Source organism: Canis lupus, chromosome 32, assembly GCF_048164855.1.
Source record: "Canis lupus baileyi chromosome 32, mCanLup2.hap1, whole genome shotgun sequence".
NCBI lineage: Eukaryota > Metazoa > Chordata > Mammalia > Carnivora > Canidae > Canis > Canis lupus.
This window is the reverse complement of record NC_132869.1, coordinates 22,423,514-22,446,226: the sequence shown is the minus strand read 5'-3', so window position 1 is coordinate 22,446,226 and position 22,713 is coordinate 22,423,514. Positions and strand designations below refer to the sequence as shown.

General features: G+C 39.8%; 1 long non-coding RNA gene across 3 annotated transcripts in view; it reads left to right on the top strand.

The window, feature by feature from the left end:
* The window catches only part of LOC140622861 (uncharacterized), a 48,455-nt gene extending 26,605 nt beyond the window's left edge, over positions 1–21,850 (top strand). Inside the window, exons 4-8 of one of the 3 annotated variants that reach the window (XR_012022543.1) lie at positions 513–685; positions 3,666–3,789; positions 11,398–11,544; positions 20,991–21,136; positions 21,328–21,849. This is a non-coding gene — a long non-coding RNA (uncharacterized lncRNA). Of the gene's footprint in view, positions 1–512; positions 686–3,665; positions 3,790–11,397; positions 11,545–20,990 lie in introns of all 3 variants that reach the window. The other 2 variants (XR_012022542.1, XR_012022541.1) reach the window with 2 other exon arrangements.
* Positions 21,851–22,713: the final 863 nt, after the last annotated feature.

Below are 22,713 nucleotides of genomic sequence, written 5' to 3'. Positions count from 1 at the left end.
CCTCACTATGAAGGGGCTCAGTACAAGGGAGCCTAGTCCAGCAGACTGCATTTTCCCAAATGACCATCAAACTACTACTCATCTCACCTACTCTTCTTACAGTGTGCTTTTGAAGCTTCCGCACTGGGAGTGAAGCCTAAGGCTCCTCCACTTGCATCCAGGAGATCTTCGGATTGCTCCAAAAGGGTGCAGCAGGGTGATATTCTGTGACTTCTGAGACCAGCTCACAAAAAGACAATAGCTTTCAGCTAGCTTATTCTGTAGGAAGTTTGTTCTGGGAAAGCCAACCATCAGGTTATGAGGTAGTCCAAATTCACTAAACAAAGCAACCACAAAATCCTACCTGGAGAGACACTGAGGCCCTCAGTCAACCCAGCATCACCAATTGGACATGTGAGTGAATGACACTTCAGGTGATTCCAGTCTCCAGCCTTAGAGCCATGCTGTCTGTTGCCAAGTGAAGCAGAGATACACTACCCATTCACATGCCGCTATGTCTCTTTGGTCCACAGAACTTCCTATCAAGAGGACCAGTTCTCCAGGAGCTGAAACCAAGAAAATGCCCTGGAGAAGCATTCTCCTTACTGAGATCTGATTTAGATGATGAGATCCTAGACTTCAAAGCTAAGGCCTAAATGGGATGAAACTTGGGAAATTGGAGGGAAAGCATGAGTATATTTAACATGTGTGTGTATTTGAATTATTATGGCTAGAAGGCAGATTATGGCAGATTGTATTTTCCTACATGCAACTATGTCTCCCATTCCATTTGTTTACAATGTAATATTGAGGCTCTTCTCAATGAGAGGTGAGGTCTATATTCTCTCCCTCCCTGCAGGGCCTTATGATTACTTCAACCAAAAAAGCAAGGCATAAGGGATGCTATGTGACTTCCAACACTAAATCTTTGGAGGACACTGGCTCTTCTCTGAGAAAGCCTGCATCATGCTGTGACAAAGTCCAAACTAGCCTGGGTGAAGAGAACATGCAGAGAGGCCCCCATGAAGAAGTAAAGCCCCAGTCAATATCTTGTTCGGGTAAAGGAGCCTCCAGATTATTCAAGACATCCCCAGCAGATGCAATGTGAGACAGAGATGAGCTATAGACATCCAGCTTTGTGCAAATTGCAGATTCATGAACAACAAATAAATTTTGTTTTTGTTTTGAACCTAACTTTAAAGGCAACTTGTTATGTAGCGTTAAATTGCCAGAACAAAGATAGATCCCTGTTGGATGGCACAGTCTTGCACTAGGAGGTAGAATGCTAAATTAGAGTAGAGGCCTGAAATGGGATACAACCTTGTAATAAAGATTAAGCACTAATATCAGGAAGAAGAAACACAGAGTCCCAGTCTACTCTATACCCTTCACTAGGAGACCTTGGGGAAGATGTCTAAATATCTCCAGGTCTTAAGTGCCTCATCTGAAAAACTGACATGATAACTTTTTCCACCTAAAAAAAGATAATCTTAAGATTAGGTTAGATCCTGCTCCAGACTTTTGATTCTAAATTGCCATTTATTCATCCAAATACTCATTGTGACCTGCCATTGTGATCAAATTCAGGATTTATTTCCAAACTGAAAGTCTCACTGAGAAATGAGATAGAAAAATAGTACCAGTAGTAGTATTTAAAAAAAAAAAAAAAAACCTCATCATTTGCCTTTTTTGTAACTTCTAAAATATTCCCTCACCAATCCTGACCCATACCTACTTCATATGTGCATCTTTTAACTGAGGCTATTTTAGAAGGATAAGAGCAAATGCATTTTTTTTCAGCACATACAAAGAAAATAGGGTATATGTGTAGATTTTTCTTTCGAAGTAAAGGAGCAGCAAAGAGCAAGATTAACTCTTCTCCTCTGCCATTAGTCCCTGTGCTATGAAGAAAATACCGTCATTTTTTTTTTGAGTTCTTGTAAATAATATCCTTTGCAAAAGCAATATTCTCAAAAAATGAATTTTCCATCTGCAGATGTTAAGTGTGATGTTATTTCACCTAAAAATCTCAGATAGACTAGAAGTACAGGAGATTTGCTAAGAGGTCTGTACAAATTAAACCAAGGTTACCTTTTCTGAATACGACCCAGTTACCTAAATTCTGAAGCAAAATACTGTAGAATTGCTTTATAGAAAGTGCTCCTGCTGTTGTCCATGAATAAGAGGTTTGGATAAGGATGTGCCTTATCACATACTGAATTTACTCTCCAAATAAGAGAGATTGCACTTCTCTGGGCTATGTGGCCTCAGATTTACGAAGTGAAAGTAGCACCCACATTCCAGAGCATAAGCAGCTCTGGGGCCTGCTCCCCTCCTCTTGACCTGAACCTCCCTTCTCCCATTTTTGGCACATCCTTAACCTTCTCCTCAAAAAGACAGATCTTTAAGATTTTTTTTCCGGAATTGATCATTTTGATGTCAGGTCATTTCGGAACCAGTGATTAGTGAATATGATAAATTACCAGTAGTGGGGTTGCTTTTGCAGGTTTGAAGTTTTGATGCATTAGTTATTTCCAACCAGGAAAATTATAACTCTGAACAACATCAACTTCTAAATCTCCAGATAGAGAACTAGTTTGTTACAAATATTGCTTTGTATTGGGAATGTAGGTCTTTTACATTGATGAGATCTACATTTATAGTGTTATTAGCACCTGCTATCTTTTAAACTATTTTCTCCTCAGTCTATTTCATTGAGCCCAGAGAGATATTTCTTAGAGTTTAAATCAAGTTGATTTTTATAATTCTGTCGTCCATAAAAATCTCAGGGTGCAGAAGATTGTGTCCCTTTGTTTAAGGTGTATGTGTGATACAGGATAATTTCTTAAAGGTTTGCTCCAGAATTGACAGATCTGCTTTCTCTTTGTCCTCATCTATTTGTCCTCCCTGTGATAGGGTCTTCAGACAATGAAGTTAACAAACTGTACATAAAGCAAATGCCTAGATGTTTATATTCCTGAGCTGCTGTTTACACAAATTTTTCAGTGTTTGTGATTATGGGTGTCCCTCCCAGAGATGTGAGATGTTGGGGTAGGCTTGTTTACATGAATTCCTCTCTGGGAATAAACACGGATTCACATTAGAAGCAGCGGGAGGATTTTCAAGGGAGAGAATTTCAGGACAGTGTACAGAATCGGAGCCGGGGGGTCATGACCTTGCCTATTGATCCAGCCTCTCTAATTTCCACAGCTTGCTGAGGCTTGTTCTTCCAGCCTGCTGGTGTACATTAGAGCAGAAATCCATAACATGGCCATGTTCATCCAAGCACAGGAAGAAACTAAATTAAATGTTAAAAAACAATCTGAGGCCAGAGTTGGAGACAATTCATCATGATCCTAGACGCCAGGCAGGTGGGATGACCAAGGATTCCTCAGCCAATAGACCCCCAAACAGAATATGGAAAGGCCTTGGTGCCTCATTTGTCAGGTACACAGCAGAGAGTCTGAAAACGCATGAAGGTCAGCTCTTTTGGCTGCAACATATTTTTCCTCAAGAATGAGATATTACACATCTGAAAAGTGTAACTGAAGTAAATTAGCAGAAAGAATTGGGAGAAATGAATGGAATTCTTTATGAAACGCATATCTGGGGCAGTGTTTGGCAAATTCTCAAAGCCCATGATGCCTGTGTGCCGGCTTCGGCATTTTCATCCCACTGTATTCCAGGGCTGGCTGGTTCCATTTACACCGTAGGAAGAAGAACTCACCAGAGTCCTGACTTTTCTTCTGGGTGACAGAGATTCAGAACAACAGCACCTCTGGCACCTCAAAATGAAGTCAGTGTGTTAAGGTAAAGAATGCCAGACACCCTAATGTTCTAAAACATCTGGATGATGCACTTCACTGCTCACTTTTCATCTGGATATTTCACCTCAAGTAGACAGAGCTGAAGGCAGCATGCTCAAGGCATATTGGACAATGCCCAAACTGCCCTTTTCTGCTTCTTTCGTTGATCTCATTTATATTGGACATGGGGCTCATGCCATTTATTTGCCATTTACTTATTGATTAATCTAAAATGTTTAACCTGACGGAGGCATCACAAATGGCAGGTTGTTCTGCTGGGAGCTGCCTCAAATGCTGGGATGCATTCCTCAAAAGGCATTATCCAGGTAAAATCCCATTCTAATGAATACTCCAGGCAGCATAGCAGGGCCCTGTTTAGGGAAAGCAGACCCTGTTTGGGTAATAGCAAGGATGCAGCAAGGATGATTTAAGGTTAGCAGAATTGTGCTAACAACAACCACAACAACATTTCCCTGCAACAAATTCAGGGGATCCTTGCATAAGCTGCATCCACTCACCCACAAAGGCAATAAAGGGAGTCTGCAGTTGTACTTCAGGTTAAAGTTCTATTTCAATGCTAGTATCTTTTTGGGCAGTAACAGGAGAGTTCTTTTGAGGGGAGCCAGGCAAGAACAAAAGGGGAAGTGGAGAGACACTTGAATCTGTTAGCAAATTGAAATGAAACTAGAGTGTGAGAGCTATAAAAGAGGCAGTGGAGGAACCGGAGGCTGCAGGATGGTAAAGGACTTGCCCCCAGACACACCTGGGTCCTTGACAGAGTGCATCACTTACTGAAGTGCGGTGGTTCAGAGTGTGCACTCTGTAAGCAAAAGTCTGCCTTCTATGACCTGTCTCTATGGCTTACTACCTGCATGGACCTTGGACAAATGTGATTTTCTCATCAGCAAACTGGGGATAATAACAGTATTTTAATAGTGCTGGGAGAATTAAGTGAAATAACGTAACCATACACTTTACCAGTGCCTGGCACATGGTTAACACTCAACAAATAATATTGATGTTATTCTGTGCTATCTTTCCCTTTGAGGGCAACTAGCCCAGCATATCTTTTATTTATAAGTAAACACATCCATACAGAAAGTGTTTAAATATTAAGCATTAAGTATGATGAATTTTCACAATTGAATATCCCTAGCCAGGTAAAGAAGCAGAACTTTACCAAAACCCTGGAAGTCCATTTCCCGCCCCTCCAGTCTGATTCCTCCTAAGGAATGTAACTACTAGTCAAGTTTCTTTCCCAATCTGTTAATTTCACCTGTTTTTAACTTTGTATAAATGGAATCAGGCCATATTTATTCTTTTGTTTCTGGCTTCTTCTCCTTACTGCTGATGAGATTTATTACTTGACACAACAGCATTCTGTTCATCTCATTTCTGAGATTCTGAATTTTCTTACTACAGCCTCACAAAACGCTTATGTCTTCCAAACAATTGAGAGGAATGTAAGAGGTAATTTGTTAAGTGAAATACAGTACCAAAGTACTTTAAAAATTATATTTAAATTTTTTTTTTTTATGATAGTCATACAGAGAGAGAGAGAGAGAGAGGCAGAGACACAGGCAGAGGGAGAAGCAGGCTCCATGCACCGGGAGCCCGACGTGGGACTTGATCCAGGGTCTCCAGGATCGCGCCCTGGGCCAAAGGCAGGCGCCAAACCGCTGCGCCACCCAGGGATCCCTAAAAATTATATTTAAATTAGAGATCACTCCAAGTTATACCTGAAGGGACTTAATTCTCAGTAATTTGCACAGCGAAAGACTTATTGAATGGGGGAAAAGTAAGTGTTTCAGCTGGCACCTTCTCTTCTCTACAACCCACAATGCATGACTGCCATGATTCACCACCATAGAGTAACCGACAAATTGTTATAATACTCTGAGCTTTGCTAAACCTGGGTATACCAAGGAAAGTGCTCACATGAATAGCAGCCCATAAGGGTTGTGTCATCAGAATAAATGTTTGTGAAACACTGAGCAAGCCTGGAATCCTCATTTTGCAGATGGGAAAACTAAGTTCTAGAGAAAACAGATCTCTCCAATTCCAGAATCATACAGCCAGTGAGTAAGAAAATTAGGGCTGAATGGAAAGAAAATAATAGAGGAGTTGGAATGTGGCTTTAGCTGGAGCAAAAACATGGCTTCTGGAATAAGGACAAGACCCCCTCAAATCTAGCCTCTCTTAGCTTGTTCTATGTGAGGACCATTCACCCTGCAACCCCAAATGATCTTTAAATAGCATAGTGTCCCAGAACCTGCTGTTCTTCCCAATTATGGAACATGATGAAACTCATCTTTTTGTTAAAAGGTAAACATTCTGGAGACCATAAATATTAGCTGCCACTTAAATATAATTTGAATTTTCAAAAGAAAATTTGGTTATTTGGTCAAATAAAATAGCATTCCTTCCCATAAAATCAGTATCTGATGATAGCACCAGCATTTGTCATCCCTACAGTGAAACAAAAGGTAAGCATTTCTTCAAGTATAGGAAGTTGATTTCTCTGGTCAAGTTTATTTAATTCAGCAGTTTCATTAAGAAGTGAAAGGTAATTTGGTCACATAATTTGAATCACAAAGTTCTATCAGATCATGTGCATAACATCATAGTTACTACTCTGTTACATTGAGTCTAATTGGCACTATGCTATAGAATCTAGTCTTAGAAAATAGAACAGGGTCATTTTTTTTTTAAGTTTTCAATCCTAGCCAAAAGGTGAAGCAGACTTGAATGGCCATCATTGGGAAAAGTCTTGCATCTCTACCAGTTAAGCAGAAGTAAAAACTTAATATAGAAAAGGATTTTCCTTGCTAAGAGTCAAAGAGAAATGCAGAGTACACCAGAAATGGGGAAGGTGAGCTCTGAATCTGGATTTATCAGTGACATGTCCTTTCATGGGAGAGATTAAATACAAATTTAGTTTGGTTCCTTAGCTTCTATTTCTCCATCCTGCATAATCTGAGCATACTTCTCTACAACCAAAAACCCAAACTAGAAAAGCATATTTTTGTCTGAAGATATATACACTACTGATATAGCACATTCATTTCTTTTTTCCAAGAGGAGAAATAGTTTATGAATTTGCATATCAATGCTTTTAAATATTTTTACTTTGCATGTTTCCATTCTCACATTTCTGTACTTAATTCAGCACTCTTATTCTATAGAAATTGTCCTTTCTCATACAAAATGATTTTGGATACTTTCTCTTATATTTTTATATGTTTAATGTTTCAATGTAATTTCAGGTTTTGAAACTTTTTTAATTCTTAAAAAAAAATTTGTGATTTAGCCCCTACCTACTTCTAAAATTAATATGAAGTATATTTTGGAACCTTTGGTGTAAAACACTTTATTTCCCTCTAAATGGGTAGTGAACCAGACTTGCTCATTTCTATTCAAACAAATGAATACAAACCAGAAAGACCCAAGGAATAGATAGATAAATATGTGTATATGATATATATATATATATATACACATATATATATACACAGAGAGAGAGAGATAAATAAATATATATATATATATACACACACAGGTAAATAAATATATAAATATATATATATATAATACATGTTTCCATATGCATATATGTTTCCTTCCATTTGAAGAAGAATAGAAAGAAAAAAGACCACAGGCAAACATTTTGCATTGGCTCAACTCATTTGTTGCCAATTCAAGATATGTGTTAAAATTATGGACCATTCTAGTTTTCACTCAAAAAAAAAAAAAAATCATGGACCATCCCAGATGCCACTGCCAGCTTTTCTGGATTTAAGAAGACAAGAGGGTCTCTCTGAGGAACAAAGTGACTACCATAAATTCACAGTAATTATGAAGATTAAAAAATAGGGCCTTTTTGGTTATGATCACATCACTAATCAAAGAAAAAACTTTATATATGCTCACTGAGAAAAGAATTGTTTGTCTGAAAGTGGCTGGTACCCTTCTTCCCCACTTCTTCCCCTTTATACACAGTACCATTTTCTAATTACAATCACAATGAGGAAGATTTACCTTTTGGAATTAAGGGGGGAAAAAACATCCCCTGGGACCCACTTGGGCCATATCTACATGTCATGCTTATGACTCTATTGATAATTTCCCAATCAAATAAAGGTTTTTTTGGTCATCATAAGGGCTGATTGTCATTAATGGTGAAGCAATCAATGGGATTGATGTTATTTCAGGCACCTTAACAACTGAATTGGATCAACCATGCATGAGTCCATAGATAGCTCATTGACTGGCTGTTATTGTGGCTGATAAAACCAAGTCAGCTGGAAAAGAGCTCTTTCATTCTGGCCTTGTAGACAAACTTTAAGTCTTTACTGTGGAACCATCCAAGATGATTGGCCCTTTGAAGCAGCAACTGGCATGAGCCTAGAGGGATTATGGCCACAAGAGGCTCTGGCACAGAGATTCAAGTCAAAGAGAGGTCTAGTGTTTGCAAATATCACTTCAAAGCATGCAATGATTGGCTTACAAGGGCAAAATTAATTAAATCTATGGACATTTAATACTTTTTTGGTGACATGGAAGTCAAGACAGAAAATGATACATAGATGAGATACTTCAATGAAGCAGTTATGAACCCAAGTTAGTGGAGGAAATCTTGCAAAATGCCCAGGCCCAAGCCTTGTCCTACTGCAGAAGCACCCAGTATAGCCAGCAGTAGGAACTGAGCTATTTAACCTGAAACAGGTAGGGCACACAATGTATCATCCCCAGAATTCGGCCAGACTGCTCAGAAAGAGAAAGAGGAATTAATATATGTGCAAGTCCACCTGCCCATTAGACCCAGATTTTAAGAATGGACTTGTATATATAAACTGGCTTGAATATCACAGTTATCCAGGGAATTGGGCTGCCTTTGTTTATGGAAATGTCTTTTGTATACAAGGAGACCCAACCTAGAAAGGTCAGGAATGTAAGCGGACCCAAGGAAACTCTCAAAACTGAAGACCTAGTGAGCCTAGAATATCTGGTTTACATGAAGCGGTTTTTGCTTACACCTATTGCCTGGCATGAACATCATTATTTCTAGATAGTATGCTGATTATACAAAACAAGAGATGCCATTGTTAAGTGTTGCTTTCCTCCTAAAATTATGTATCAAAAGCTGACCCCGTTGAGAAGGAGGAAAAGGTGGGAAGGGGATGGGACACAGAAGTTGGCTAAATAAGCTTGTATATGCTTGACTTGATCCAGTGTGTTTTAAGATATCTTAGGAAATCTGAAAACATTCACAATTATTGTAATATGCCAGACAGGCACTGTTCCTCATGTACATTTCTACAGAGTCTTATGTTTCATTTTGCAGACAATGAAATTAAGCTCACAGAGGTTAAACAACTTGTGTGGGCTTACACAGCAAACACACAGTTTGACTCTGGTTCATGTGGTTTCCACCACACCTTACTAAAACACATTGATAGACTCCATATCCCTCCAAGCCTTCTAGGCCTTTCTTTGGCCCTGGAAGCATAGCTGAAAGCTGGCCCTTTTCATTGAAGTTAAGAGTTCTCTCAGCTTTGTTCTTCCAACTATTGAGCTGAAGTCTCTCTGAATTTTGGGAAACTTCTCCCACCCAGGCTTTTAGAATATATCTCCTTATCCCCATTCCAGGACTCCCTGAATCTTTAGCCACGTTAAACAAGAGACAAAAGTCAATTACAGTACTCACCTGGTAATGTAAGCAGAGCCCTCAGCTCCCATACATGTGCACGTGCACACATACATAATAACACATGCACACATAGACATACATACCTGCTAGGATCACCAAACAAAATATAGGAGCCCAACTAAATTTGAATTAAGATAAACAATGAATATTTTTATATAAATACATCCCAAATATTTCATGGGATATTCTTATTCTAAATCCTTATCATGCATATCTAGAATTTACATTTAAATAGGCAACTGGCATTTTTATTTTATGAATCTGGCAACTCTTAATATCGACCCTTCATCTCATATTACATATATCATCGCATATAGGCTAATACACTCATTCACATACAGAGTTACACAAACATATAAGTAGAAGGGGTATTATTTGTTCTACATAATTTGGGTAGAAAAAATAACTTTAAACAAGCTTTCTATGCTCTAAATAAAGCTAGATACAGCTCCGAGCCTCTATTAATAGAATTGTGATATTTTAATTACAGTCATGTTTTAGGAAGCCCCTTCACTTCCCTAGGATTCTATAAGAATCTAGGAAAGAATAGTTAGGTTGCTGTGGAAATACAGGAGGACTCCTGGTCTTTGGTCACACCACCAAAACAAGGTAGCAGCTACATTCACGTAGCTCCAATAGTAGGACAAGGACCCTTCTACTATGGCTCCCAACCACACCCTGGTATCCAGGGCAGTCAGCCCAGCACCATTCCTAATCCAGGCACCTCTGGGCTCAAGGTGAGAATGATACATAGCACCACATTTATTTATAGAAATATGCCCTGTCTTAGGAAGACTGTCTATCTCTTCTAAAAAACCCAGGTTTATGTCTCCTATTAGTTAAAACTTTGCAAAGGAAACCTCTATTTATTCTCTCTGGGCTAAGAAAGGACAATAATCCCCATGATACAGAAACTTGAAGCTTAGCTGTTTTGGTAGGCAGAAGATAGAAAGGTGATACTCTACAGGAGAGAAACAAATACTAATTTATGATTAAATACAATATGAAAACTCCTGAATATATATATATATATATATATACATTAAAAAAATGCTTTACATGTCATTTACAATGATCCTTCTATTATCCTCACTTTATAAAGAAACTGGGATAGGGATTAAGTAAATTGTCCAAGGTCACTTAGCTAGTAAGTTGCTATGTGGAGGGTGGTGTGTATAATAAGTAGGGCGGGGATTGGAGAGCACCAGGGAGCACTTCTGGGGAGAAGGCTTGAACTGTGGGTTTTGGTGAATGAGCAGGAAAAGAGGATTCTCCTCTGAGGAACCTGCAGGAGTGTCCCATGGAGGTATGGACTCATGTGCTATATGGGGAGCTACAGTCTTGTGACTGCTGGTGTGGCAGATGGGACTAAAGGGAGATGGAGAAGTTTGAGCCTCATCCTAGGAACTAAGGGGAGTCACCGAAGCTTTTTAATCAGGAGAATGACATGATGCAATTCACAATTTGGAAAGGTCACTATGCAGCTGTGCAGCTGTGCAGGGAGGGTTTGGATTGTGGCAAGACCAGCAGCAGGGAGACCGATCACCCAGGCAAGAAGCCCGAAGTCTTGAGCCAAGGTAGAGCTTGTGGAAGCCAAGAGGAGGTACATAGAGGTTAAAGTCAATACAGAAGTATTAAGGACATAGAATCTTCGAGATATGATGACCAGTTGGACCGAGGGAGTGCTGGAGAGGAAAGAGTCTATGCTATTAACTACAAGATTTCTTAGTGTGCCTCTGTTGAGTCAAACATTGAAGAATACAACTGAGTTGTCACCATTTCATTTGAAATATGACATAAAACACTGACTTTGGTGAGATTATAGGCAAGAGTAGATACTATCGTTTTGTATGTCTTTCATTCATTTATTCATTTTAATTCACTCAATTATTTTTTCATCAGATAATTACTGAGCACTTACTGTGCACCAAGCATAATGCTGGACACTGGGATATATTGTGAACCAATGACACCAATTTGGTTTCTGCCCTCACAGTGATGCTGTGGGTCACAGCCATTTGATGTGACAAGGAGAGGGACATAAATAAAGTAAGTACTTGTGCAATTTTCTGAATGATTCCCCAGGGTAAATCTTATATCTAAAATTCATTCTACTTCCTATGTCACATGTTAAAAAAATGCATATTGAGGATCTATGATATGCCAGGATTTGTGGCAAAGATGAAGCAAACATGAATAGTAATGAGTACTAAGATACTTCTGAATAGTAAACCAGATACTTCTGAATAGTAATGAGTACTAAGAAGACAACAAAACAGGGTGAAACAATAGCAAGGTCAGAGCAGGAATAAGGAGATATTCTATGGATGGTCACAGCCTCTCTGAAGAGATGGCATAAAGCAAAGACTTGAGCCAACAACAAGGAATTGGCCAGGTGATATCTGGAGGCAGACTATTGCTGGCAGTGTCCAATAAGTGCCAAGACCCTGAGTAGGAAATGAACATGCTCTTGTGAGGCACTAAAGGTCAGTGTGACCAGATAGCAAGAGTCCATAATTTGTAGTGGGGCTCATTCTTTGTGTTGTTCTGTGGGTTTGGGCAAATGTATGATGACATGTTTCCACCATCATACATCACCAGTCTGGGATCAGTGGCAGTGTTGGAGGTATGGGGGAAGTGCCCAAAGAATAAAAATCCCTGGAGCCCCATCAGGAGAGGCATCCTAAAGGAGAATCACTATACCAGCATACTCAATGCTTCCCAGAACTTCAGTCTGAAGAATTTTAATACCAGCTTTAAAAAAAAAGAGTTAAATAAAGATAAACATTTCTATAGGCCAGACCTTTTGGAATCTTTATGGCTAAAGTACAATGAGAATTTTTAAGAAGGAAAATTAGTATGTGGCACTTCACTTCCCATTTGTTATTAAGAAACCCCTATGAGACTAGGGATACCTGGCCAGCTCAGTCAGTTTGGCATATGACTGTTGATATCACGGTTGTGAGTTCAAGCCCTAAGTTGGGCATGAAGCCTACTGAAAGAGAGAGAAAGAGAGATAAAGTGAGAGAGAGAGAGAGATAAAGAAACCTCTGTGAAACTAGGTTAACTAGGTTGTGAAGAACACACCTTAGGAAACAGTATTCTAGACTAAATTCTTCCTAAAGCCAAGATCCATGTGTAATTTAGTATAGTAGTTTCAGGACTTAAAACAGTACTTGGCACATCTAATAAATATTTGTATAATGGATGAAGGAAGAAACAAATGAATAATATATGCATGAACAGAAAGCTTCACTTATATTTCACATCTTTTCAAGGGCAAGCCTGATAAAACACACACATACACATAGGAAAAGATCCCCATCACCGTCCTAGACCAAACTGAGAAGATCCTCTAGTCTCCCAACAAAACTTATTCCCAAATCACTTCTTAGAAACTCTCATGGAGGTGTTTGATTCAAAGCCAGGTGAGGAGCAAACATTAAAAACACACCATTGAAAGAGAGTGCAGCCAAAATCTCCAGGCACAAGCAAGCAAATGGCTATGACAATATTAAGAATAGACTTAGGTTGGCCTCATGACCAGATAACAGGTATTAAAATAATTCCCTAGTGAAACTACTCACATTGCATATACTAAATTATTGGTATATAAATCCAGGGAGAAGGAAGGAAAGATGGAGATGAAAGCAGGGAAGGAGGGATTTGAATTCAGGTTTGTGTTATTGCATGGCCATCACATTCAGACTGCTTCATCCCAGAGGACTCTCTGGGAAACCACTGGAAATGTGTCTTAGAAGTGCCTCCTTAGAGCAGAAAGGGGAAACTGTTCATTCATCAGCTCCTATCCCCTTTTATCAAAGGTTGGGTTATTAACCACCCCCTTACTTGGGGTGTTAACTCCCCTCACTTCTAGGTAGCACATGGGAAGTCAAATGAATGGATTCTTGTGGTGACCCACAAGGTAGCAGACCCAGGGTAAGAAACAAGCCTGAGCACTTTGCTCCCAATTCACATTTGTGCAAAACTGGTGGGAGTCCACAGAGAACTGGTCCCTGCAATGATGCTGGGATAAGAGATAGATAAGGGTGAGAGGATCCGACATGCTTGAGGGCTTCAGGACAACCATTCATGCCAAGATCAACACACTGCCCCTTCCCTGGCAGGCTGTAGAATGTCAACACTTGACCTTCTCTCCACTAAACAGAATGGCATACTGTGTTCAAGAAACTATCTGGACTACACCAGAAATGAGGTTCATATAGTACAAATCCAGGATATAAGGAACAAGTCTATATTTATCCAAAGGTTCTACAACTGTACGTGGGCTTATGCTACCTGAACTCTTATCATATCCTCAGTGGGCTTCTGATGTTTTCTACTCAACCAGGACACCTTCCATGCTGCACCTATCTCTTTTCCTTTCTGCAGTATATTTTCTCCCATTTTTAATGCTCTCTTTTGTGTTGGAACAACAAAGCACAATGCTCCTCTCTCCATGACATTATCTATGGGATCTGAAAAAGAGCCACAATAACTTTTGACAGAAAAAAGCTGTAGCTTAGAATCTACATAAACTGATCTTAGTAATAACTCCTTTTGGAACTGCTAAACAAACTTGTGCATTTTTCAAAGCAATCTCACCAACAGCCCTTTGACCAGATTATGCCCTCAAAAGGAAGCAACTATGACCCAGAGAAATTCCTTGACAGAATTGCTTTGACATTTGTCTCAGGACAGAGAAAATCCAGCAGTAAGCATGCACAAGAGAACATTTAATTGGCAGCATAAAAACTATTGCTAATAGTTCATTATATTCCTTTATGTTTGTAACAATCTTCTATTAAAGGAGGTGTGGGTGGTTGTTTTAGACGTCAAAATTCTTTCAGATACCAAAATTAACCCATACTATCTGAATTGGTAAAGGGTTCACAAATCAGGGACTCTCTCACTGTTGTTTGAAAACCTTTTATCAAAAGATAGTTTGGTTTCCATATCCACTATATCTTGACTTAAAAAAGAAAGAAAGAAAGCTTAATGTGACACAAAGTGAGACCATTAGATAGACACTAGTCTAAATGAACTTCCTCCACAATGGCTCGCCAGATCTAATAAAATTTTCTAGAATCCAAAGCAAAATCACTAAGAATGTGATGATCTACCTCCTATGATGTAAATTCTTCATTTCCATCTGCTAGAAGCATGTGGACTCAAAGCAACTGTCAGCTCTGTGTTCAAGCCTTGGTTCCATCTTGTGGGATCTTAGACGACTCAGTCTCACTGGTCCTCAAGCTCCTCAACAATACAGATGAATCTAGATTGCCTGCCCTCCCTTCTCAACATGTTCCCTGAACACATTACATGATCCTTTTGATCTCTCTTTTAGAGAACATCCCATACTGAACCATGAGTGTCTGTGCCCTTGTCAGTCTGTCTGATTTGATTCTGAGAAGCAGAGAATGCTTACAGTTCAGGTTAGCTCTGAGTTCCTAATGTCTTGCATAGTAGATGTTTAAGTATTATTTATAAAATAAAAGCTAGGAAAGTAACCATCAAGATATTTAAAATCTGGGCTTCTGGACATCCCTCAGCCTCTTGCCATCCCCATGCTAAAACTTGGAGCTCACAGATATAACTGCATGGACCCTGAAGTGGGTTGAATGGTGGTCCCCAAAGGAGATGCAACCTAGTTCTTACCCCAGTACCTGTGAATGTGATCTTATAGTATAATCCCCTTTATTTGAAGTTTGTTATCCTTACCCACGGTCAACTGCAGTCCAGAAGCAGATAATCCTCCTTCTGACGTATGTCTAACACTACATCACAGTGTCTCTTCACCTCATTTCATCTCAACATTTGGGCATTTTGTCATCTCATATCATCATAAGAAGGGTTAGTACAATAAGATATTTTTGAGAGAGAAACCACATACACATAAATTTTATTATAGTTTATTGTTATAATTGCTCTATTTTATTATTAGTTATGTTGTTAAATTCTATGTGTCTAATTTGTAAATTAATATTTTTCATATGTATGTGTGCATAGGAAAATGCATAGTATATATAAGGTTTATTACTATCTGTAATTTCAGGGATCTACTGGGGGTCTTGGAACATTTCCTCCACAGATAAGGGGGGGACTATTGTATTTAAAAAGAGGGTCTTTCCAGAAATAATTAAGAGTCTTGAAATGAGATCATCCTGGATTAACTGAGTGGGCTCTAAATTCAATACTAAGCATCTTTAGAAAAGATAGAAGAGAATCCATGTGAAGACAGAGGCAGAGATCTGAGTTATGCAGCCACAGCCAAGGAACACCTGGAGTCACCAGAAGCAAAAAGAGGCAAGGGCATGTTCCCTCAGTAAAGCCCCCAGGGAGCATAACTCTTCAGAAACTTGATTGTAGACTTCTGGGAAAGGACATATTTCTATTGTTTTAAGGCCCCTAAGTTTGTGGTACTTTGTTATGGAAAATACAAAAAAATGAATATATTTCCAAACCTTCAAGGTTTGTCTCTGCCTGATCTGAGTCCCCCTTTGGAGCCTCCAGAAGCCACAGGCCACCAGAAACTAGGGGCCTTTGGAAGCCCAGTCTCTCTGTTATGAACACAGGTGATCAAAGTTTCTTTTTTTTTTTTTTTTTTGACCACTGGCCTTGGAGAGAGTTCAAAAGCAATGGGGAATTCAGAGTAATGTGATTTGTCATCCGGAGAGCAACTAGATGCGAAGGCACCAATTATTGGCTTGCTCAGCAGTGGGAAATGAAAAATAATTGTTGGAAGTAACACAAAAGCTCCCAGAAACAGAGGGGCTCTCATCTTTGAGACATCAGCCTCTGAGAAAGCTTCTGGTGTGAAATTGCCTCTCTGAATATTATTCGAAAGGTCTGTGTGCTTTATCATTGAAATGTTGCAAAAAAATTACATGGATTTGTGTGACTGTTGATTTATAATCAAAGTTATCTATACAACTTATGACTGGTCTGACGATTCTAAGACTCAGTTTCCCCACCTATAAAATTAAGATAACAGTAATTCCTATTTCAAAAGCTTTTGATAGCAATTAACAAAATAGTTTTTATAAATGGTAAGGGCAGTAAGAAGAAGATAGTATTCAATAAGCATAGCCATCATTATTATCTTTACTATTGCTGCTATTGTTATGTCAAAAGGTAATGAAGCAAAAGAACTAAGTGGTTAAAGCTCATGCTGTGGATTCAGACAGTCATGGGTTTGAATGCTGGTTTCAGCATACACAAAGAGGGTGATACTGAAAAAAAAATCACTAAGCCTCAATTGTCTCATCTATTAAATGGGGATAACAACAGCTATCTATTCAAATCATAGAATTGTTAAGAATTAAGGTAATAGGTATAAAGCATTTAACATAATTACCAAGCAAATTGTCATTCACGTTCCATGTTGTTCACTTTCAGGGGTTCATTTTATTCATTCATTCATTCATTCATTCATTCAACAAATATTTTAGTGGGTGCTAATGCTTTATATCACTCACACACCAGGGGTTTAGCATTGAACAAGGTAGTCATAGTACCTGCTCACAAGGAGCTTACCCTCAAGCCATCAGCTAATCATGAAATAGATGGAGATGATACTAGGTGTCAGAAACCCATTAGAGACAGAGCTGGGTTTTTTTTAGAGAAATTCATTAACATGCTTGCTATATGTAGAGTATATAATTCCATGAATCTGAATGCTGGTAGAACTATTTTGATCTTTTCTGTCTCCCCACGGAGAAGAAATCATAGATTGCTTTAAACTTTAGTGGCACAAGGGTGCTTGCGTGGCTCAGTCAGTTAAGTGTCTGCCTTCAGCTCAGGTCATGATCTCAGGGTTCTGGGACTGAGCCCCACTTGGAGCATCATGTTGGGCTCCCTGCTCAGTGGGGAGTCTTCTTCTCCCTCTCCATCTGGAAACAGAATACACGTTTCAAGATCTATTATCAATGTCTCTTTTCAATCATATCATGATATGATTCTAAAACCTCACTTTAAGAAAAGACCAGAAATGTACATTTGAGGGCCTTGGACATATGGCCCCCGCATGCAGGACTTCCGCCCCTGTTTCTGGTTTTCTGATGGGATCTGAGGCCTAAAGGTTTGCAGAGATACTGTTTCCTACATAGCCACGACTCTGCCATGCTCATGACTAGGTCTCAGCCAGCCTCTTGCATCGTGCAGAGCTCACAGTAGATGCTCACTAACACTTGGTGAGTAACTTTTCACAAATGACTGGAGGTTGGCACACTTCTTCCCTGTTCAGAAGAACTATACTATAAGACACAATTGACTTCCCTACAGCAAAAAAAAAAAAAGGATAAAACAAAATGAAACTCAGAAACTATAAACAGTTTCGATGCCCCAGACATGTCTTTAAATTAAGTCAGTTTTTCTAACCCTGTTTTCTATCCCATTGCTGCTGTAGTTTGAAGTGGAGAATGTGGTAGACTTTAAGCACCAATAAACAACCACAGAATTCCATTTGGTATCTGCTCCCATGAGCTTTGCTAGCCTGGGACCGCAACCCCAGGCTTCTCACCTTACAGGCAGAGGGTAGCTTTGAAAGAACATAATGTTACTCAGAGCTGTGTTCTCATTTTCACTGTCTGGGAGAGGAAATGAAAAGACTTCAATCTTCAATCTTGGATAATTTATAAGAATATCTCATCTCTGCTCTGAAACTTATTTATAGAAGTTGAATCTTTACTAACTTGCTGTGTGACCTTGAGCAAGTCAGTTAACCTCTCTGAGACTCTTGATAAAGTCTAAATTATATAGAATTTACTTCATGAGACTGTTGTTGGGCTTCCATGAAAAAAGCACTTAGATAATAAATGATAAACTGTAGAGGAAGTTCCAAACTTCCTGAGGAATGAAGGTAATACCATTTTGAGGGTCCTCTTTTAGAAAAAGAATTTAAAATTATTAGGTAAAAGAATTTAGAAGGGGTCTATTTGAGTGAGAGTCTCTGAATCTTAAGCTTTATGGCAAGCCTTCCTTGGAGGAAACCATAATAAGATTATAATTATTATAAGAATTATTAGCACAAATGCCTTTAGTCTTACTAGAAAGGTATAAGCTAAAAAGAATTTCTGACCATGTCACAGGAAAGTTTGCATTTCCTGGGATGGTCTGGGTGACCTTTGCTGCCTGAAGATCCCTTTTTACTTAAGCCGGCTTCAATTTTTTCCTATGTAGGCAAATACCTCAGAGTGTGACTTAATTTGAGTCAATCCAGTGCATGTCTTTAGCATATACTCCAAGAAGACAGTGTTTTTCACTGTGAGAGGAGCAAGATCCAGAAGGAAAATGGGAGGGTTCTTGAACTCAAAAATTTATAGTCTGTCTGGAAGAAAATCTAGACACATATTAAATAAGTAGAGAATATGGATGGTATGGTATCATGGCAAACTGGAATGTGTTCATCAAGTTCTCACCCTCTTTTTTGAACAAGTTTAAATCTTTTATATTATAGAATGGGCTCTGACCATCAAGCCCACAGACTCCCCATCTCTACCCAAAACATACCACACTTACGGTCAAGAGCACTCATTTGACATTTCCTGTAACAACCCTTGCATCATTGTCTTGCCATTTAATTGTGTGTGCGGGGCGGGGGCGGGGGGGGGGGAGAGATGGTTGTAGTTGTTCATGATTGTCTCCTCAGTGAGATGATCAGCACTTTGAGAGCAAAACCCAGGTTATTTGCTTTCATATGATTCTGTAGGCTCTGTCCTACTAAGTGAATGAATAAGTATCAAATATTGAATTGGACATTCAGACTTGACTCATCACATGCCATCAGGGAGGAAGTTGAGTTCAATCTTCATGAACTCCATTTCTTATAGTTAGCATACTTCTCCCTAGCTATGCAGGTCAGCATCCCCCCTTTTCAGCTTTGTATGCCAATTAGGGCTTCTACAGAGAATTAGGGTAGAGGCAGCAGAGTGATTTGCCATCATAAAAAAGGAAGTTGCTCAAATCAGGGAGTGAATACAGGACAGTGACCTGGGTAGACACTGGAAAAAGATAGTTGCAACTCCATTTTCAGCAATGGGAACAGGCTAGGGACCCAGGAGTCATGAGACATCAGGGGGACTGGTGAAGGCTAGTGAGGAGCCTATGGCTGGGACTTTGAGGGCACACAGCTGTGGTAGTTACCACCACACTGAACTGAGATGAAAGAGCCAACTGCATGGCAGCCGAGTGAGAATGGATTTAGCACAGTAGTTACGTACTAAGAGGAATCCCAGCCATGGCAGCGGCTACAGTGAATGCTATATATGGGACTGCAGGTGCTGGGGAGACTGACTGTCAGTAATCACACCTGCTGGCTCCTGAGAAGACCTTACCCCTCTAAGCAGAGCCACATCCTGCTTATGGATGGACCTGGCTGTGCATGGTCAGTGTTAAGAATGCTTTCTCACCTTTCAGGGTCACTCTTACACATCCTGAGTCTCAGACTCTGAATCCTCTACCACCAGAGGGCAGGCAGGAAAACATGGTTCCCATAGCACTTCACTTACCTAAGATGACCCTTTGCTCTCCTAGAATGGTACCCTCTTTGACCAATGAGTAATACAAGGAAGAAAGGGTCACCAAGCCAGGGAATTAGACCAGCTGAATAATCAACCCTGGCAAAGATGGCATGACTGACAACTCTATAAGATGAACTCCCTTCCTATCTCAGACCAAGATCATCTGTGTCCCTCATATTTTACACATAGTACTACACTTCTTGGGATTGTTATCAAAAGATCTTGAGGTTTAGGCACATAGCAGGCACTCACCTAATCCTCACTGAAGTAACTAGAAGTAGTGTTCCTCAACTTTTCCCCAACAATCAGACACTGGGGGGTTGGATGCAGGACAGAAGCATCCCTTGTTGTGGGAAAGATTCAATTACTCAGATGGCTGGTTTCTTTCTGGGTATAGAAAAATCCTGCTGCTGGGACAGAGCCTCATACCCTAGGGCTAACTACCACTTCATGGACTTCACCCCATAAGGGCAAAGCTGTTCTTTAGTGAAACCTCATTTGGCATTAGATAGTCTTGGTCATTCCCTTTGCAGTATCTTTTGGTTCTGACTGTCTCTTCCAAAGGGACCACTGGGGACTGCAAGAGAAGACTGTCGACAACTGATAAATGCAGTCTTCAAAGCCACTCATCCATTCTTAATGGACAGCCCGTTAATTTGAGGTCTAGGTCATGAATTTGAATGCTATGCACTGAACACCTCTTCAGCAAGAAAACCTGGTTTTGCCTCAGGGTAAACGGTGATTCATTAATTGTAATTAAATTAGGCTGGTGGCTTAAACTGGATGTGACAAAATGAAAATCCCCATATAAAACCTGAGATGCATATCACAGGCCTTCTGTCAATAACATCTAGTTTTTGTCTAAGTGGATTTAAAAGGAACAAGATGCCTCTTCTTTAAGAAAAAAATAAACTGCCTCAGTTAAATAGGGAAATAAATAACTTCTGAATGTTTCTCTATTTCTTTTTCATTCAGGTCATGGTATAGAAGCCTCAAAAGCCTAATAATAAGGGTTTGAAGTCTCCGCTGCACAGCTGGGAGGAAACCAGCAATGAATTCTAGGTTTCACCCCTTCTGGGTAGGTCATGAAGCTGATCTACCCACATTCATCTACTCTTGAGGTATAATTGGAGTTCTCTTGGCACAATGAACCAATCCCCTCTTGAGGTAGGGAATACATGGCTAAATCCTTAGATGGAAGTTTGGTGTCCTGAGATCTTATTGCACCTCACTCAGCAGCTAGTTGTTAACTCTGCGACCCTTTGTGCCTACATTTCCTCATCTGTGAAATGAGAGGGTCCTTCTTTTACAGAAAAAGAAAGTTCGGTACAAACCCAACATGAAACAAGAAATATGAAGCTTCTCTGGTTGAATAGAATGGAGGAGCTTCACCTGATGAGACCCACAGCCTCATCTCTGAGCCCAGAAGAGTCTCAGAGGAAGTCAGATGATAGCAGAGCAAAGTTTGAAATTATCAACTGGGTATTGTCTCAAGCTCCTTCCACCCCCAAAACTTGCAAAAAGCATAATTCCAATCATACTGTTTGATTGACTTATGTTCTCTGTCTGAGAAAAATACCTGAGCTTGTTCATAGTGAATGAAGTATGGGTATTATTCTATTCTCACCAAGAATGGAAAAATAATTTTAATAAAGAATAAATAATTTTAAAGACTTATTTATTTGAGTGTGGGTGCATGCAAGAGAGAGAGCACAAGCTGGAGGGACAGAGGGAAAGGGAGAGAGAATCTCAAACAGACTCCATGCTCAACACAGAGCCTGACGTGGGGATCTCTCTCATGACCCTGAGATTATGACTTGAGCCAAAACTAAGAGTCGGACACCCACTGACTGAGCCATCCAGGCACCTCAAGAATAAATAATTTTTTAATGTCACTCAGCCAAACTAGAAATGTTGATTGGTCTATGTCGGGCCTTCATACAGAATGTACAGAAATTGGACCAGAGTTATCAAGAATGCTTCCAGTCTAGGAGTCACAAACCCAAATGCTTTTGGGATCAGGCATAAAATATAAATGAGTGCAAAGGGCCAGTTGGGGACTGCAGCAAACTGGACAGTGCATGCATCATTTTGGGGAGCAGCTGGTACTCCCCTCCAGCTAATTGTGGCCACGGTAAGTGTAGTAGAAGTATGATAAAGCCTTCTTTCTCTCATGAAAACTTGTATATTTAGATTATCAAATTTTAACCAAAAAGCAAAAAAAAAAAAAAAAAATAGTGTATCTGAGTTTGATCCCAGAAGCGAAATCACTCTGGTATAAAAAGTGGGATTTTTAACAGGGATTAGATGGTACACAATTATGGCAGGTGGTAAAGAAGTCTCTGCAGGGTTGTAATTTACCACAGGCCAGCTGTGATAGCATCAGGGGAGAAAAAACTAGACATGAAGGAAGAGAGAGCAAGAGTAGACTGGAACCCATGTCTGGCTCTCAGTTACTCCAACTGTGATTAGGTGGGTGACCTGCAGACAGTGGTACTTCACTCCTGGGACTGAACTCATACTTGGCCCAGGAAGGTGAAGGAGGTAGTCTGCTGGGAGGGAGGAGCTGCAGGCCCGGGTTTGGCCCAGCAGATCAGGAACAAGGTGCACAGGCTGTCCTGGTGTACTACAGCCACTTTCAGAGCACCAGAAAGGCTGCTGCTTAAATTCAACTCCCAAATCTTAGTAAATATCCCGT